Source organism: Chelonia mydas, chromosome 1, assembly GCF_015237465.2.
Source record: "Chelonia mydas isolate rCheMyd1 chromosome 1, rCheMyd1.pri.v2, whole genome shotgun sequence".
In the NCBI taxonomy this organism is placed as follows: Eukaryota; Metazoa; Chordata; order Testudines; family Cheloniidae; genus Chelonia; species Chelonia mydas.
This window is the reverse complement of record NC_057849.1, coordinates 26,317,991-26,338,474: the sequence shown is the minus strand read 5'-3', so window position 1 is coordinate 26,338,474 and position 20,484 is coordinate 26,317,991. Positions and strand designations below refer to the sequence as shown.

Here is a 20,484-nt window from a genome sequence, read left to right as displayed (position 1 = left end):
TTATCAGCTCCACTGGCACCTCATGTCAACTCATGCCCACAGTGTACGCACACTCTTCAGAATGTGGAGACTTGCAGCAGGCAGCCATAAAGCCATACACAGGGGCTAGCTGAACAGTCAGATGTTGAATATCTCTCTGTGGGAAAGCAAGTGAGTCAAAGGAAAATAACGGTTCACATTTTCAAAGGGGTGTGCTTCCTAGTCTGATGCATGTAAAAAAAGTGCATATGTACTGAGGCCTGTTAAAATATTTAAAAAGTCACTCTCAGCCAGGACGATCAGTCCTGCTTGAGAGGAAAAACAAATGGAAATTACCATGCTGAGTGTTTAGAGCTCACATGAATTTAGGGTGGGATTTTTCAAAAGTGCTGAAGGGATTTAGAAACACAAGAGCCATTTGATGGATCAAAGGAACTTGTGCTGCTCTGTCACTTAGAACAGTAATAGCGCAATGTGGGCCAAGATGAGAAAAACAAAGCAGTCCCGGGAAAAGCGCAAAGACAGACCCTTTCAGATGGGCTATCACCCCATCTGCCAGCTTGGAAGAGAAGAGGTGGCAATGTCATTAGGAGAAATAAGAAGGCAGTTCAAGGGTCTCACAGCAGCATAACACCAAGAATTAGAACACATTGTAAGTGAAGAGAGAAGATGTCCCCAGTCTAGCTGCACTGGCTATACAAGAAACAAAGTCACCTACTACAGGACAGGCCTAACGAAGAAAATAACAGAACGCCACTAACCGTCACCTTCAGCCCCCAACTAAAACCTCTCCAACGCATCATCAAGGATCTACAACCTATCCTGAAGGATGACCCATCACTCTCACAAATCTTGGGAGACAGGCCAGTCCTTGCTTACAGACAGCCCCCCAACCTGAAGCAAATACTCACCAGCAACCACATACCACACAACAGAACCACTAACCCAGGAACCTATCCTTGCAACAAAGCCCGTTGCCAACTTGCCCACATATCTATTCAGGGGACACCATTGTAGGCCTAATCACATCAGCCACACTATCAGAGGCTCGTTCACCTGCACATCCACCAATGTGATAGATGCCATCATGTGCCAGCAATGCCCCTCTGCCATGTACATTGGTCAAACTGGACAGTCTCTACGTAAAAGAATAAATGAACACAAATCAGATGTCAAGAATTATAACATTCATAAACCAGTCGGAGAACACTTCAGTCTCTCCGGTCACGCAATTACAGACATGAAAGTGGCAATTCTTCAACAAGAAAACAAACTCCAACGAGAGACTGCTGAATTGGAATTAATTTGCAAACTGGATACAATTAACTTAGGCTTGAATAAAGACTGAGAGTGCATGTGTCATTACACAAAGTAAAACTATTTCCCCATGTTTATCTCCCCCCCCCCCCGACACCCCCACTGTTCCTCAGACGTTCTTGTCAACTGCTGGAAATGGCCCACCTTGATTATCACTACAAAACGTTCCCCCCCACTTCCTGTTGGTAATAGCTCACCTTAAGTGATCACTCTGGTTACAGTGTGTGGTAACACCCATTGTTTCATGTTCTCTCTGTATATAAATCTCCCCACTGTATTTTCTACTGAATGTATCCGATGAAGTGAGCTGTAGCTCACGAAAGCTTATGCTCAAATAAATGTATATCTCCAGGGTTGATGTCCTGTAATCTAACTACAAGACCATCCTTTTTTAGTGCTGTTTGATCCATTGTCTTCTCTCTTTTTTCCCCATTTACTACTTTTCACTTAGTTAATGTATTTGTTTGATCTTCAGGAGATGCAGATTGACCGATGCAGGGGCTGAAGGTGATGGCTAGTGGCGTTCTGTTATTTTCTTTGCTGGGTCTGTCCTGTAGTAGGTAACTTCTGGGTAATCTTCTGGCTCTGTCAATCTGTTTCTTCACTTCAGCAGGTGGGTATTGTAGTTGTAAGAACGCTTGATAGAGATCTTGTAGGTGTTTGTCTCTGTCTGAGGGGTTGGAGCAAATGCGGTTGTATCATAGAGCTTGGCTGTAGACAGTGGATCGTGTGGTGTGGTGGAAAAGAAGCCCTTGAGGAATTCCACCATGATTTCAACAATTTCCATCCCACCATCAACCTCAGCCTGGACCAGTCCACACAAGAGAGCCACTTCCTGGACACTAATGCTAATAAGCGATGGTCACATAAACACCATCCTATACCGGAAACCTACTGACCGCTATGCTTACCTACATGCCTCCAGCTTTCATCCGGACCACACCACACGATCCAACCCTATCAGAGGCTTGTTCACCCGCGTATCTACCAATGTGATATATGCCATCATGTGCCAGCAGTGCCCCTCTGCCATGTACATTGGCCAAACTGGACAGTCTCTACTTAAAAAAATAAATGGACACAAATCAGACATCAAGAATTATAACATTCAAAAACCAGTTAGAGAACACTTCAATCTCTCTGGTCACGCGATTACAGACCCAAAAGTGGCAATTCTTCAACAAAAAAACTTCAAAAACAGACTCCAACGAGAGACGACTGAATTGGAATTAATTTGCAAACTGGATACAATTAACTTAGGCTTGAATAAAGACTGGGAGTGGATGGGTCATTACACAAAGTAAAACTATTTCCCCATGTTTATTCTCCCCCCCCCCCCCCCCCCCCCCCCCGTTCCTCAGACGTTCTTGTCAACTGCTGGAAATGGCCCACCTTGATTATCACTATAAAAGGACCTGCCCCCCCCCGCCTCCCTTGCTGGTAATAGCTCACCTTACCTGATCGCTCCGATTACAGTATGTATGGTAACACCCATTGTTTCATGTTCTCTGTGCATATAAATCTCCCCACTGTATTTTCCAGTACATGCATCCGATGAAGCGAGCTGTAGCTCATGAAAGCTTATGCTCAAATAAATTGGTTAGTCTCTAAGTTGCCACAAGTACCCCTTTCCTTTTTGCGGATACAGACTAACACGGCTGCTACTCTGAAACCTGGAGATATAGGTTCACACTTCATCTCTGCCACAGACTTTCCGTGCAACGCTAGGCAAACAACTTCTCTATATACTTCAAGTCCCTATCTAAAATAGAGATGATTACACTTCCTTATCTCATGCTACAGCTGTGAAGACAAATTCTTGAAGACCTGAATTCAGCAAAGCAGAAAGCTAACCCCATCCTTGTTCAGCAAAGCACTTAAGTATGTGCTTAAATCCCATTGACTTCAGTGAGGTTTAAGTGTTTTGCTGAATCAGGCCCTAATGTTTGGGAGATACTTAGATACTAAGGCTGGGGAGGGAAGGTGCTTAAAATTGCTTACGATAGGACTGAGGGCACTAAAATGCATATGAATTGACTGGAGAAGTTTTCAGGAGGAATGGGGAAAAGGAAATAGCACTAAAAATGTAAGACAGCTTTCCAGTTAATTGAAGATCAGAGGTAAGTGGAATCAGAAAATTAAATGGGACTGAAGGTATGTTAGATTCACAGCAGAAGGTAGGAGATTACTTAATTGTCTTACACATTTAAATTAATTCTCTTTAATCTTTTTATACACATTGTAAACAAGATCTCTGTATCCCTTGAAAACTACCTTTCAAAATCTGGGTAAATATATTAATGAATCCAGAAATCTCAGTTTATTTACTTTTTTTTTTTTTTAAACAAAAACCAAGCAGGGAAGAGCTTTGTAAACAGTTTTGACCTTTAGAGAGCCCAGCACTCTATATATTTATTCCAAAAATGAAAAACACTTTGAAACTGCTAGGAACAAAATGGTCATTTACATGGAATTGGCTGCATTATTGCTACACTTCATTTACAGTAATCAAGAGTACGCACCCTAAACGTTAACAAAGCATTGCACAGAGGAAAAAAACAAAACAACTACTGCCAGTAGCTAGAGTAATTACAAAACTCTTACTCCTTGTTCCTGGAGTATGGTTCTCAATCTAATGCTAAGTCCAAACTGAAAACATGCACGGGACAAAGTAGTGGTATCCACATTTATGGGTGGTTCCTAGTTTACTTAGGGTTGCCAGCATTCTGATGTCTGAAACCCAGACCCCCTGCCCTGCCTCTTCCCTCAAAGCTCCTCCCCACATCGTTCGCTGCTCTCCCCCCGGCCCCCTTCCTTGTCCCTGGATCCTCTCTACTTCCCTCTTTCCCTCTCTCCCAGCTGGGCTCCCTCCCCTCCTGAGCTGGGCCAGGAGCTGGAGCCCCTGACACGGAGCATGCCTGCCATGAGATGCAGGTAGGAGGTAGCCCCGGCTGACCAGGGGCTGGCATGGGTTGATGACCTGGTGCCTCCCCCCCGGCTCCGGTAACCAGTGCCAGGTCCTCTTTTTTACTGGACTTTCTGGTCAAAAACCAGACACTTGGCAACCCTAAGTTTACTACTATCAATAACCCGATCATTACTATCAATATTTCATCTAAAAACATAGCAAAACTAACAAAGGATCATTCTATCAGCAAGTTTATACCAAATACTAGTTCTCAAATCCATTTTTAATTTGTGTACTGTTTTAATAAGGGAGTGCTGCACATACAGGTGTACATGTAAACGGGCAACATGATGCGCTGAAGTTACTGTGTATATTGCTTACTCACAGCTGCTGGATGGAGTAAAATCTGCTTCTGGGTTTGAGAGTATGGCACCCTTCAGTCACTGTACCATAATGAAAATTTACTCCAAATTTTCTCCTTTTACTTAAGCATTTTACTTAAGGTTTAAAACAAACGAAAGTAAGTATTTCTTCACACAACGCATAGTCAACCTGTGGAACTCCTTCTAAAGGCCAAGACTATAACAGGGTTTAAAAAAGAACTAGATACATTCATGGAGGATAGGTCCATCAATGGCTATTAGCCAGGATGGGCAGGGATGGTGTCCCTAGCCTCTGCTTGTCAGAAGCTGGGAATGGCAACAGGGGATGGATCACTTGATGATTATCTGTTCTGTTCATCCCCTCTGGGGTACCTGGCATTGGCTACTGTCGGAAGTCAGGATACTGAGCTAGACAGACCTTTGGTCTGACCCAGTATGGCCGCTCTTATGTTCTTAAGTGGTAAAGGTGTAACTTTTTAGAACAGAAAATCCTGATGTGTAATATCAATGAAAATGTTCATTTTTACTTTATTTCTTCATAAACGTATTAAAACACTTTGGGGGATGACTAAAACATTTCTTTGCAGTGCTGGGAACCCAAACACCATGATCACTGTGCTAGACACAGAGCATCTGAACCAGAAATTAAAAACTAACTAAAAAAAGAGAAACTAACCTGCTTAGTTTCATACTCCAGTATGAAAGGCAGTAAGTAAACCAACAGGATACAATTAAATCCTACAAGGTAAGAGAGCAGCCTTCTTTAAAAGAATCATTACAACTGTTTATATCAAATAGAGCAGAAAGTTGTGACAAGTCAATGAAACTTTGCTAGACACATTCCTTGACCAGCTTGGAGCCAAAACATCAGACACTACTGACAGAGCCCTTCACGGATACAAAATTGATAGAGCCCTTCACGCATCCAATCAGCATCCGCCAGAATCAACATGCATCCAACCCGCTATCTGCTAGTCGTCCTTTATGTGTATCCGCATCCACACCTGCAGCAGGAAGCTGTCTCACAAATGCTAGCGACAGGGTCTGGAGGGGAGGAGAGGGAGCAGAGATGAGCGGGCAGGGGGGTGTGGTCTTTCAGGGAAGAGGCGGCATGAAGGCGGGGCCTGGGGGAAGGGGTTTTGCATCATGCGCTGCTCCCAGTGGCTCGCAAGCAACGGCAGCAGCAGTGCGTACTGCATCACAGCAGAGTGGAGGGGTGGGACGCCGGGGTGGGCCAGGCCATGGTTGGGATCCTGTTGCTGCCCATGGGGCCTGAGCTCCTTGACAGGAAGTGGCACAGCAAGCGGGTGCTGGACAGCCCCAAGTCCGGCCTGCCGCCCAGCCTCTGCCACCGGCCCCAAGCACACTATACCCCACGGACTGCCCGAGCCGGACGCCGTGGGCCAGGCACCGCCGGTGAGTAAGAGCCCAGTGCGGTTGTATCCGCATCCAATCCACTATCCGCTAAAATAGTCCGCAGATATCCATGTATTTGCAGGTCTCTATCTATAGACAATACTAATCTACTTCTTTCTGTCTCTAATTGCTGCCCTAATAACCTGGCTTAAAGCCCAAAATAGGGAAATCAGTTGCTCAGATTCATTCCCATCACCAGAAAAGTTCCTTTTATTGCATTTAAAACAAGATCATCATAGCACGACTTTTTATTGACAAGACAATTACTCTAAGAAAACAGCACTTAATGTAAACTGATGGCTGCTGAAACTATTTAATGGGGTAAGTCAAGAGATAAATATTGATCTCAAGTGCCTTAGCAAAGTTAAACAGAGGGACAGTCTTCTTATTCTGTGTTTGTACAGTAGCTAGCACACTAGGGTCCCTGGTCCATGACTGAGGCTCCTGGGTGCTAATACAACACAAATAACAATACATCATAATTACACTGGAAATCTGAACAAGAAACAGAAATAGTTACAGACAGTACTCTGGGGTAGTTTACAAGCTAAAGGCCCACGCATGCAATGAGGTCTGTGCAGGTTCACCCATGGCAAACTCCAGAGGATCAGGGCCTACATATCTATATGTAAGTTCCAGTTCGGTTTGTAAAATAAGGCAACCACAGAGACCTATAATAAGCAGTTTTGCCATTCCATTGACTTTAGTGGACCTGCACCCAGGAAATAAGGCATACACTTTTAACAGTGAGGGTAATTACCCATTGGAACAATTTACAGAAGGGTCATGATGGATTCTCCAACACTGGCAATTTTGAAATCAAGATTGGATGTTTTTCTAAAGACTTGCTCTAAAATGATTTAGGGGAATTTCCACGGCCTGTTGTATATAGGTGGCCAGACTAAATGATCACAATGGTTCCCTTCGTGCCTTGGAATCTTTGAATCCTCAAGGAGCACTGTCAAAATGTATCAAAACGCAAAATGTGGCCCAATAAAGACTGAGGCTGCTTTTCCCAAAGTGTCTAAGTGACTTAGGAGCACAACTCCCTGATTTAGGGTGGGATTTTCAAAAACATCTGAGTCTTCCCAACGACAGCACAATCTTGCCTGCCCAGTAAAGACTTTACATGAAAATTAATTTGTTGCTTTGTTTTCTCTGAACAGCACACTAAGTCAGATTTTTGGAATATCATTCCTTCCCAGAAGGCTGAAAGGAATGATCTGTCACTGTGAATACAGACCCGTCGAGTAGCTCCAATTCAGGTAACGGTTAAAAAAAAAAAAAAAAAGATGGTGACTATTTGGAATAAACGTACTAGTTTAAATAGTTGCTGTGATTCAGAAGCTTTCCTTGGAGATTAGGATGCGAAAAAAGTGGGTCCTGAAGGAAATTCCTCTCCTTTAACATCCTCTCACTTCAAGCAGAACGCGACGGTTTTATACAACACTGTGCATTTTAATACTGACTTCCATCATATGCACCCTCAGAGCTTTGCAACCATTCATCAAGCAAGCCTCACCACACTCCTGTGAAATGGTAATCATTAGACTCATTGTACAGATGGGGAAAGTGACGCATGAAGAGGTTAGGCTCACTGTCTGGGGGATGCTTTTCCCCTATATAATTTACTATCAGTGACCCTACATTTTTTATTTTTATTTTAGAAATCACAATAAATAAATGCAGTAACACCTAACCAAAGCACTAGGGGCCCTGCCATCGCATATATATATCACATACAAAATAAGCAGCCCTCTGAGCCTAAGCCCTTAGTAATATCCAGCCATAATCAGAAGTAAAATAGACCAATACCCCATTCAGCCACAGACCTGGCCCTAGTCCATCTCTGTTGCCCTTTCCCCCAAAAGCCTGGTAAAAACAGAGGTCCTTGCAATCTGTCATAACTTCCAGCCCCTTCTTTTATCCAGTATAGCAGTGGTTCTCAAACTGTGGGTCAGGACCTCAAAGTGGGTTGCGACCCCATTTTAATGGGGTCACCAGAGCTAGCTTAGACTTGCTGTGGCCCAGGGCTGAAACTGAAGCCCGAGCCCCACCACCTGGGGCCGAAGCTGAAGCCCGAGGGCTTCAGCCCTGGGTGTCGGGACTCAGGTTACAGGCCCCCTGCCTGGGGCTGGATGCATTTCATCACAAATGTCTGAGAAGAATATTGGGAATACACTCACAAATAATCTACAAAAGAAGTCCTCAGTGGCTGGGACATGTGCTGAGAATGGAAAAAGAACGCTTACCAAATACCACCCTTGAATGGAAGCCAGAAAATGCAAGAAGAAAGAGAGGAAGACCGTGAATAACATGGAAACGAACAGTTCTGAATGACTTCAAGCACCTTTCAACATGAAATGGGAAGATTTGGAGAGAAGGGCAGTTCACAGGGAAGGATGGCAAACGTGGGTAGCCCAATATGCAGGAAAGCACGGGAAGGACTAAGGTCTAAGGTAAGGCCTGGGCCTGAAGCCCTAGGGCTTTGACTTTGGTCCCCCTATACACACACACCTGGTCTACTAATGAGATCTGGTGCTGTGTATTAGTGTCTGCTTCCTTGACAGCCTGTTGCTAGTTTTATCTTTAACTGATCAATGGGGAAAATAGCTTGGGGAAGTATTTCCTCATGGACAGGTAATTCACCATCCATCCCTCAGTGCATTCCCCATGGGACAGGAACCAAGCAGGTCTATATGTGTGTGGGTAGTGGGGGAGGAGAGATTGTTTGTGGAAGGTTTTTCTCCAGTGCTCCCAGGAGCTTGTTGTATGATGGAGAGAGAGAGAGAGAGAGGGATAGAGGTTTCATAATTAACAGCCAAGTGAGTGTTGAAAGCCCCTCCGGCTGGGGATCATCTGAGCTTCTGTGTCTGGCTTGGATTTTCTAGTGGTCCAACAGGGCTTTAAATTCATGCTATAATAACTATGCATTAGCAGAGACAGACACAAAGGATAGTGCGTCACATTATTTTATTGGCCTTACTTTGTATTGGCCACAGGCCGTGATAGCAGGCAAATTGCCGAACTGTTATATTATTATAGTGCAGGGGAGACTCTTGTCACCTTCCTGTTGTCACTATAAATCTCAGACCGAGAAATTAATTCAGGCTGGCTCAGCTATTTCATGGGATTCTTCCCCCCACCCCCTCCCCCGGCTTCTCTAAACTAACTTTCTCCTGCTGTTGGTTTGATGTCTTGGACAGAAAGAAACTTCAGCGAGCTCTGGGGAAATTTCTTCCTCCTTTATCTCTCTTACAATCTTTAATGTGTTTATCATCTTCACAACACCCCTGTGAGCCAGGGCACTGCTATTATCCCTATTTTACAGATGGGGAACGGAGGCACAGAGAGAAACTGGTTAGCCTAAAGTCACACAGGTTGTCTGTGCCAGAGCAGGGACTAGGACCCAGGTCTCCCAAGTGTTTGGCTCAGTGGTCCAGCCCCCAAATTAAAAGAGTTGAGGTTCCAGGAAGGGGTCCCAGTCTTCTGAGCTCTAGCTGCTAGAACTTGAACACTGCCAGAAATTTCTCTGGTGGTCAGAAGATGCTCAGATAATGCAGACATGGATATCACCAGTATGCAGAAATGAATATGACGAGATGGAAAGATTCAGTGCCCTCAAAGAATGGATGCCATTCAGGGACACTGGGTTCCTGAAAGAGATCACAAGACAGAACCCACTGATTTGAACAGAGAGCACTCTGAATTATAGGCAGCATTAGAGAAAGATTAAAGTACTCAACTGCAGGAACAGGAAGGGGAAAGCATCACACTTCGTGAGCATCTAGCCTCAGGGTTTGAGAGGGGAGAAGTGCAATTTCTTGCAGTGCCACTAAGCCCTGAAAAAGAGTACAGGAAGTAAGCTATTCAGCAACCAAATTGCACCATAGAAGAAACACAGATAGAAGTTAAACAATTAGAGAAAACTTAGGGGGATGGAAGGACAGTAGATGTATAAGTAGTCACTTATGAATGAAAAGACTGAAGCAACAGGATTTGGTTGCAATTTATATGTAAATGCTAAAAATTATATCATCCGTAATCATTTCAGAAAAAGACTTATTCCAAATTGCAACATACAGACATTTTTCCTAGAAAAGCCAGACTCAAATATTTTTTTCCGTCTAGATATACAGCTGCAAAGCTAGCCAGGCCTCTTTTTTTTTTAATTAACCCTTGCTAATTTTCTACCAATTCAAAGAGCTATAGATTTTAACCTGTGAACTAAGATATCTGGCTCAACATCAAAACTGAAAAAGTCATTTAATTAGCAGAAAAGTATTTGCTAACAGACGGAACTTCTCCTGGCTTACCACCAAATGTAGTCCTACTGGAATAAAGCTGAATTCAATAGCTCTACAGCCAAAAGTGAACACTACACACAGTAGCATTTGCAGGGTCAGGCCTTCCACATTTGCGCTGGTCTTCCAATGAAATATAGAGTTGTGTAACTGCAGGACGATTGATGTGCTCAAAATAATTGAAACTGAGGTTTGAAAGTCTTGATCAGTTTTTAATTTCTGGACAGAGAGGTTAGCCCACTTATCCCTGTCCAGCACAGGATGCAAAAGCAGAACAGTATTATTTTTGTGTAATGTGTGTCTTAACATCTCCATTATTTTAATTACACGTCAAACTTTAATATCTAATGCTATTTAAATTACAAATCAACTGGGTATAAGAAGAAGACAGGAAACAAAGCTAGATAGATGGGATGTTTACATATTGACTAATTATCTTCATTTGAAGAAAGCATAACTAAAAGCTGGGCAAAAGCATGTGAAAAATGTAGGATCATCGAAAGTAAGTGTGATATTGGTTAATGAATGCTAGCAACAACCAGTGCAAAAATATGGGTGGGGTGTCTCTAATAAAGGTCATAATGCACTGAGGGCTAGATCCTGGTAGTGACTCATGTCCAGTAACACCTTACTCCATGAGTGGTCTCATTGACTTCAGTGGAACCACTCATGGAGAAATGAGGAATTAAACCGGATTAATTTTATCAGACTCTGCCCCTAAATGACTATTATAGCCTTGAAAACAAAGTAACTTCCACATGAACAGAGTGTGTGACAAACATGGGGCTGCTCTGTAGTAATGTATGAATGCCGTTGACCTGGTTATTGAGAGGTTTGCTGTGGACATGTATTGGTTTAATTTAGAAGGAGGAGGTATGGAAATCCAAGCAGGAAGAAAAGACAAGGGCTACAGAAACCTCAAGGGAAGAACTGGAGATGCCAGAACCTGTGGGATAAGAATGGTTGATATTCAGGGTACTGTAGCCCAGGACCTAGTCTAAGAGTGAGAAAATTGCATGATTCCCCCATGAGACAGGTAAAAGCAGGAGGCCTGACACTGCAGGGGGTGCCACGGAGAGGTTACAAAGGGAGCAGAGGTGCAGCTAACACTGTAACTAGGACAGGGTGTGCCTTATACACGCCAGGGGCAAAACCACATGGCCACACTCTTTTGACAATTTAATTTTAAAGCACTGGAAATGCCCATTAGTGTGAACTCCCAACAAAAACAAAATCCAAGGAAAACCTTCCTTCCCACCTCCAATATACTCGGTTTCTTCTCTTTTTTTTTTTTTTTTTTTTTTTTTTTGTGGCAACAAATTAATGCTAGTAAGATAAAATAAGTGGTGACAGCTGAGGAAAAGTATAGGTTGTGTATTTTCACCATATAAAATTATTTCAAATGATCTAGAATTTATGTTTTATTATCAGGAGCATCCTGGATAACAAAGGTGTTTGCAAATGGCAGTGGTGTTTGATGGCTCTCTAGTGGCATATTCCAAAGAAGGAAAAATGTGTAAAATTACACACAGCTGTAAAAGTTGCGCATTATAAACCATTTTATGTGGTATTAAGCTGTGAATGTTGAACAGCTTGACTGGAATAATTCTGTATAACCAACTCCACATAAGTGAACTTTCAAAATATGCCATAATTATATTAGGGCACCTTTAAAATAAATATTTTAAAAGCTGATGTATGTTTTAAAGTTTAAATGATTAAAATAAAATTTCCCCTGTCAAATCCAGACAGACTTCATTGCCTTTAGTAATTTGCAGCCAGATGTTACAGCAAAATTTATATATATTTTTTTTAATAAAAATACACACAGAGATCACATCAAAGGGTTTTTGTTGCAATTAATTTGAACAGCAAAAGGATTATCTTAACATTTACTTTACAGAAATTGGTTGGATACCATCAATGGGGAAAGACCATATTCTAAAGTGCTGCCAGAGATAACTTACAGCTGAACAAGAAAGCACACCCAGAAGCACAGAAATGTCTGTGTTCTACAGGAATGCTGTACTCACAGCTGACATAGACAAAGTATGTTTGCAGTGTTGTTGCAGTCATGCTGGTCCCAGGATATGAGAGAGACGTGACAGGTGAGGTATTATCTTTTTCTGGACCAACTTCTGCTGGTGGAAGGGATGAGCTTCCACAGTCTCAGATTCAGGCCAGAATTCTGCTCCCTGAACCACACAGTGGATTTCACCTCTGATATTCTGTTCCAAAGGACTTCCAGTATAGGCAACAAGAGCAGAATAGCATAGCTAATATCTGATGCACAGCCCAAAGAATAGAATTTTGCCGTAACAAGCATCCTAACATTACAGAGAGAAATGAAGCATAAATGTGGACATACAGATACAAATGAACAATTGTTGATGCATACACAATAACAAATTAGTACAAAATGGCTGATATGCATTACCGTATCACTAATGAAGACCAGGTCAAGTTTTGATGTTCTCACAATTAAGAGGCGGAAAACCTAAATTGTTCCTAGAAAGATGTCAGAAACATTAGCCTCTACAAATTAACTTTACAAAAGTAAACACTTGATTTTAGTATTACTTTAGGCTAAGTTAAAAACTAATAGAAAGGTTGAATCATAGAATAGTAGGACTGGAAGGGACCTCGAGAGATCATCTAGTCCAGTACCCGAGGTAGTTATTAGAGAAGGAAATGTATTGCAGGAAAAAATTAAACCATGATGGCACTGCCACCTTTTTGTGTGTCAGCAGAACCCCTGATTCTTCAGTGGTAGAGCTAGTCAGAAACTGGGGTTTCTGTTATCTTGTGGACAATTTTGATTTTTCAGGGAAAAACTAAAGAACAAATATTTTAAGCTGAAGACTTTTGGCTCAAATCCAAAAATTCAATTTGGAAATGTGGCAGCTGTGCAGGTGTAGTTCAGATGCCTTATGTCCCCTCTCTCCTCTGTGGTCCAGGTTCCCTGGCTGGACTATGTCTCCCATGACCCAGCTCCCACCGACTTTCAATGAGACTTTGACTCCTATATAATTAATGTCACTTTTGAAAACGGGAATCTAAGTCAATTAGGCAGGTAAATTCCTTACTTTGACAGGAAAACTAGAAGCATCCCATTATACCTAATAATGCAAATACCTGAACCAGGAATTTAATATAAATTTAACTGAATTCTACATGCAACTCTTACATAAGAATGCCCATATTGGGTCAGACCAAAGGTCCATCTAGCCCAGTATTCTGTCTTCTGACAGTGGCCAATGCCAGGTGCCCCACAGGGAATGAACAGAACAGGAAATCATCAAGTGACCCATCCCCTGTCACCCATTCCCAGATTCAACTCTTCATAGATTTAGTCAGCAGATACAACATATTTTCATTTAAAAAATGCAGACCATAGCCCATTTTCATTTCATTTTCTTTTCAATAAACCACTATGCTGGCATCACATAAATATTTATCAAACTCTATAACTCCTCAAACTGTGATGATAAATGACAGTATCCTTCAACTTGCATACACATTACCTACAAAACTATTTCAGAAGACAGCAGTGAGATGCAATAAATGTATTCCCTTTGCCACATAGAGACAACATGGGCAGGCTTATTTTGTTGCCAACTCTATTTCCTGGTGTTTCATGTTTCCATTGCAAATAAATTTAAGCCATGATTAAGATTTTCCAGAAGTGACTCGCTTCTTTTTTGGACTCTAGCAACAGTTTGTCAGAGTATTTCCATTACTCTTTAGGTAAAATTAAAGGCTTCAGAACTGTGCATCAAATTGCTGCACTAGTGACAGTGAATTACTACATGTATCCCATCTCCATTTAATGGCATCCGTAATTTTTTATCATTTAGGAAAGAGAAATATTTCTGAAAGCTAAAGGCTTGTCTTTGTTGGTCTAAAGTTTCAGGATTGAGGAAAAAAACAAACAAACCTAGAGACCACAGTTAAAACCCTGACAGGGTCAATTCAGTCTTCCATTCTTCTGAAGCAGAAAAATTTAGAGCCAAATAGTTTACTGGGGGGGGGGGGGGGTAGAGGGAGTGACTTAGGCGACTAAGTGACCTTTGAAAACAGGATTTAGGTTCCTAAGTGAATTAGCAGCCTTAGAAAATTTTATCCCTGATTTGTATGGATATTAAAGATCCCATAGGATTTTTAATAACATTAGGGTTTTACCCGCGTTTGTGTACAGCTGTGACTTCAGTGGGACCTTAGTGCATGCTTCAGTGCTTCCCTAATCAGGGCTCATAAGCTCTGTGCTTCAGTTTCCTCATCTGTAACAACAAAGATGATCATACTTTCCACCTCATGGGGATGTTAGGAGGCTACATTAATTGATGCATATAAAGCATACTGAGATCACAGTACCACAAGGCACTAATTGTCTCCAGTCTCTCTGTTCATTAAGAAATCGTTTCATTCTATTTCTACTATAGCTAATGCCCTGGACTAGGCTGAGGTAAATATAGGAGCCTTCCTAGTGCAAGACTGCTACCAAGGGCACATTGTTGTGAGCATAGGCCAGAATGAAAGGCAGAGCTTGAGTTAAAAATGGTGTTTCACTGCACTGCAGAAACATGAAAAGACTGAACATCTGAGAGTGTGAATTAGAAATACTCCCATATTTACTGTCTAAATAAAGGACAATGGAGGGTTTCTGATGCAGGGTATTTTCAAAAGGCTACTCATATCCTTCAAAAGCTCAACCAATGTAAAAACCTAAGTGCACTGTGATCTCACACAAATAGGTAATAGATCTGTGTTCATGTTACTTGTGTTAGTAGATTTTGGTATTGTAAATGATGCAGGAAGCATCCTGTACAGTTATCCTCTGAAGGAGAAAGTAGTCATTATAGACTAGACGTAACCAGAAGGTAAATGGATGAAAGTAATAGATGAGGAACAAGAGACCATGTCCGGGAAACATGATGAAACTTGGCTGAAGCCCACGAACTGGGTACAATACAGCCGGCAGTGTCTGTGTCTCAGAGAGGCTACCCTTTCAAGAGAGAGGGACAAGAAAGGCAGGGAGAGCTCTTTCTTAACTAACATTGTTTTCCTGGAATCTGGAGCCTCACAACAGTGCTAAACAGTACGCATGGAGATGCCTCAGAAACTGTCTGCTAAAATACAGCCAACAGCATTCCAAGGTAAGGACATGAGTGTAACAAGAATTACACACACACACACACACACCCCTCCATAACATAGAAGCTAGTTTACAGAGAGTGTAAATTCTAGGCATGCCTAAGAAAACTAGAGAGAGGGACACACCAAGCCACTTGAAAAGGCAGTGCTGGTTGAAGAAAAAGAAGAAGAACATCCGACTCCATCAAAGCCAGGATCACATCAGATGTCCACTACTGAGGGCTTTTTAGTGGCAAACTACCAGCCTATAAACAAGTTGATTAGAAACAGCCAAACAAGGAAGCATAAAGAATAGGCGAAGCAATGAAGATGATTTGGAATTGTACACATAGAAGGGAGGTAAACTAGCTCTCTAGTTAGCATGTATGGATGAACAAACTGTCCATAGAATCATAGGGTTAAAGGGACAGCAAGGGTCATCTAGTCTAACCCCCTGCCAAGATACAGGATTTGTTGTGTTTAAACCATCCAAGACAGATGGCTATCCAGCCTCCATTTGAAAACCTCCAGTGAAGAAGCTTCCACACCTCCCGAGGCAGTCTGATCCATTGTCCTAATGTTCTTACAGTTAGGAAGTTTTTCCTGAGATTTAATCTAAATCTGCTATGCTGTAGTTCAAATCCATTGCTTCTTGTCCTGCCCGCTGTGACAAAAGAAAACAACTTTTCTCCATCTTTTTATGGCAGCCTTTCAAGTATCTAAAGAATGCTATCATATCCCCCCTTAATCTCTTCTTTTCCAAACTAAACGTACCCATTTCCTTCAGCCTTTGCTCATATGGCTTACATTCCATCCCTTTAATTATCTTTGTCGTTCACCTCTGGATCCTTTCCAGTTTCTCTATATCCTTTCTATACACTGGTGACCAAAATGGACACAGTACTCCAGCTGAGGCCTAATCAGTGCTGAGTAGAGTGGCACTATCATCTCCCTAGACTTGCAGGCTGTGCCTCCGTTAAAGCAACCTAAATTTGCATTTGCTTTTTTTGCAACAGCATCGTATTGCTGACTCATGTTGAGGTTTTGATCTGCTACAACAGATCCTTCTCAGCAGTGCTGCTCCCAAGCCAGTTTTCCACCATTCTGTATTTGTGCATTTGGTTTTTCCTCCCTACATGTAGCACCTTATATTTGTCTTTGTTGAATTTCATTTTGTTGTCTATAGGCCAGGTCTTCCCTCTGCATTTTAGCTCTATCCTCCAAAGTATTGGCAAACTCTCCCGCCCCCACCCCCCCACCCCCCCCTTTGTATCACCTGCAAACTTGATCAGTATGCTCTCTCTACCTATACCCAGATATGGAGGTATAGGTATAGAATTGCATCCATAACATGCAATTCTTCCATATGTAGTCAACAACATTAGGAGATAAAATAACTGGATGTTTTCTGCCAACACCCTTACACTACAGGAGAGAGTACACTAATCTTGAGATTTTTATTGACTCCATCTACCAGTAGAGGAAAATAAACCCACTTGCTGGGCTGGCACAGAGTGAAGTTGGAAAAAAGCTGAAGTTTGGTGGGGGAAGTGGTTTGGACATGGATGTAGGGAGGAAGGCATGAGTGGAGTTTAGTTATGTGAACTTTACCTATTTAGCAGTCGGAGGCACAGCCACAGTTTGCTGCTATAAATTTGACTCACTAGATTCTGAGGTGCTGAATTCTATAATTCATCAACGGTACCCAGAGAGATGTCCATCACACAGGCCAGAGAGAAGAGTTCTGGGATGAAATCCTGGTCCCAGTAAATTTCCACTGATTTCAGCAGGGCCAGAATTTCATCCCTGATTTTTTCTGGGTGAACTCAGATGCAGCTTTGATAGCACATGGAGTGACATAGACAAGAGAGAACAGAGTTGGAATTACACCCACTTACATAAGGACTGAATTTGGTTCCTTTGTATTTAACAATTATTATAATAGGTATTGCAGTCTTCCTCTCATTAAGGCAGTAGCCAAAAAATACTGATTTTTTTGTACTTCTCACTTCTGCTTTCCTTCACAAGTTTCACAAGAAAGACAACGGATAAGTCAGTAGAGCAGGTCAGTTTAAAAAGTGACAAATTAAGTGCATGAAAAGTAAATAAGCAGCAATCTCCTTATAAATTCATTCAGTCTGTGATTTCAGCTCTTCATTACATCTAGAAAGCCAATTCATCATTCAACAGCATTTAAGCTTTCACCAGCCCAACAGCAAAGCTTTATGGATTTCACCAATTTGGCAAATAGATCAAAATTTTGCACTCAGATTACAAGGGTGCAAAATAACGCCCAAAGCATCAAAACCTGTTGTCCACATATACTCAATGGCAACTGTAGCCACCTTTTTGGGTGGCAAAAAGCACCTGATTTCTTCAATTAATTGAAGAATTTTTTTAAAGTATCAATATTCAATGTAATCACAAGGACAACTGAAAGAAAATTATTTTTTTAAATGCTTTGCTGCTAGGTAATCTTTCAAAACAGTCGAATGAAATACTGACAAGGGGCTTGTCTGATTATCATTTTAAAATATGTTCTCAAATGTGAAAGAAAAATATATTTATTCCTATATTTATTTTTTTAAAAGGGTCTATCCTAAAGATTAATTAATTTAAGCTTCAATTCAGGAAAGCATGTAAACACACACTTAAGTTGTAGTAGACAGTTAAGTTCCATTGAAGTCAAGCACATGGTTAATTAAGTATGCACTGTATTTTGCTGATCTGGGGCCATAATCCATTGTAGGCCATCAAATCTTTCGAACTAGTTGGGACACAGGTTAAAAATCTGGATAATCTAGTTAAAGAAAGTCTTCAATGAACCTCTAATTTTTCAGAATTTCACCAGGTAACTTCCATTGCCTTTAGCGGGATTTGTTTTGCTTAATCCTAACTATGACGATTTGGGGACTCTGTCTATGCATACAGTATGAATTCTGTTTGATATCAGAGGCTTTTTATAGTTATCTGTGTCAGGCTGCAAACTCCAGTCTGAATGTGGGGCTTGCTGCCTTCTCTGTTGTTCTTTTAACTCCATATTAGTCTGAAATTTCAAGGAACAGTGGCACATAGGTAATAGTAGAGGGTTGTTGAGCCTTGATTGTCTTCTGTTCAAACAGAAGCACCCTGAGTTAGCTGCCACCCAGAAGAAGCAGTCTGCCCAGGTGGGGATCAGTTCACCTGGTGAGGGACTCTGATCAGGTTGAACAGCAGGGTCACTTGACAAAGGAGATGAGAAGTTATAAAAGAGAGGGTCTCTCAACAGTCATTTTGAGAAGAGACCACAAGTAGAGGAAGCTTGGGAAGGAGTGTGGAAAGACCCTCACAGCAGAGGTCAGAGAGATTCCTCTCTAGAGTGGTAAGGAAATTGAGATCGGGAAATGCACACAGGTGTGGTTATTTTGTCTAGATCTGTGTACTTCTTGTGCTATCCAAGTAAGGAGAAATTGTGTTTACAATCCTGTGCAAAGTTGGTCTGCGTGTCTGTTAGCTTTCACTGTCATCTGCCCCTTAAGAGGTGAACTATATACTGAGAGCACCTACACAGCTGGAGTTCTGAGAGAAAGTGGGTATAACCTAAGGGACAGTCTGAGGGTCTATCACAAGTCTCAGGGACTATGCAGTTAGACCGTGGGGTCTCAGCTATCAGGAGAGAGTGCTAGACAGAGGATCTGCACCACAAGAGTGTGCAGAGAGACCCCAGCCAAGGGCAGTGTCTGGACTCTGTTCAGAGTCAAGAGAGTTAAAGCACATGGGGCCCAGTGAGGTGAGGGCCTAACACAACAGCATGACAAGTGTCAGGTCAGAGGGAGCTCTAACAGAACTCTGTGTGTGTGATACACTGTGCAACTCAATTTCAACTCAGTAAGATCGTAGACCAAAATTTTCCAACCTGAACACCTAAAATTGTGTTTCTAAATCCATAATCATTTACATAAATCAGTGTAGCCCGAGCACCTACAGCTGCCATTATCTTCAGTTGGGGAGATCAGCACTTATAAATAAAGAGACCGCTTTTAATGGCAGCCCTGAATATTGCTTCAGACACCCAAGTTTGCATTGTTTGGTCACAGGGCTATAAATACATTGTTTGTGCCCAGCTGCAGTATATAGACTGTAGCTCAAATAGCTTTAAGGGGTTTTCGATGCCTTTATTTCATATTAGGCTCACCCTCTGTTTTCCATAATGTTCAGTTTAGAATTTTGATATTTGATTAAACCGTTTGAATTAGCCAAACCATACATTTTTAATCTAATGCTTTAATACCACATTCAAAATTAAAAGCTTTAGAAAAAGAAACACATGGTCTACTTAAACCACAGCAAACCCCACATATTTAATGTAATTTCTTAAGATGCAAACTAATGTTTTCTAATTTCCACACTTAATCTAGTATCACAGCTGCACCATTACTGCCAACAGCTATTAAATACTTAAACAGCCAGCTCCTAAACTGTGTTTTACTACACAGCTTCTCCTGCTTGATTTTTATGTTTTAGAATGCTGGTGACTTTGCAGTTAAAAATCTTTAAAAAACATAAACTTCTTCATCAGCATTCAAATACTGTTTTCTAATGTGCATGTTTGAAATTTTATTCTTATGAAGAGAATCAATATTAGCACAAACTGAATTGTGTGTTATCTCAAAGCATATGATACAGCGTGACATATTGTCTCAAACTGCTGAATGCAAACGAAAAACAACAGCATGCCAGCATTATGAGTAATACCACAGAAACTGAAATTCTTTGATCCCCAAACCTATTTCACACTCCTCATTTACTTTATTGGGTTCAGCCTTTAGTCAAGGTCGAGAGTGCAGTGACAGTCTGCAGAAGTGACCTGAGTAATTTATAGTTATCAACAGATAATATGGTAGCTGTAATGGAATCCCCGCACAGCCACCATTGCTATTCAGTGGAACTGTATGGCGACTGCAACGTAATGTGTGTTATTCCACACCCACTGCGAGACGGATGCATCCAAGTAATAAACACTTGTTAGATCTATGCCTGAAACATTTATATTTATAACTTTATC

The 20,484-nt window shown here is 41.6% G+C and overlaps 1 protein-coding gene across 8 annotated transcripts in view; it reads right to left on the bottom strand.

Moving 5' to 3' along the window:
• FAT3 (FAT atypical cadherin 3) overlaps positions 1-20,484 on the bottom strand; it is a 544,317-nt gene that overhangs the window by 406,026 nt on the left and 117,807 nt on the right. The gene's annotated exons all lie outside the window — the stretch shown is intronic.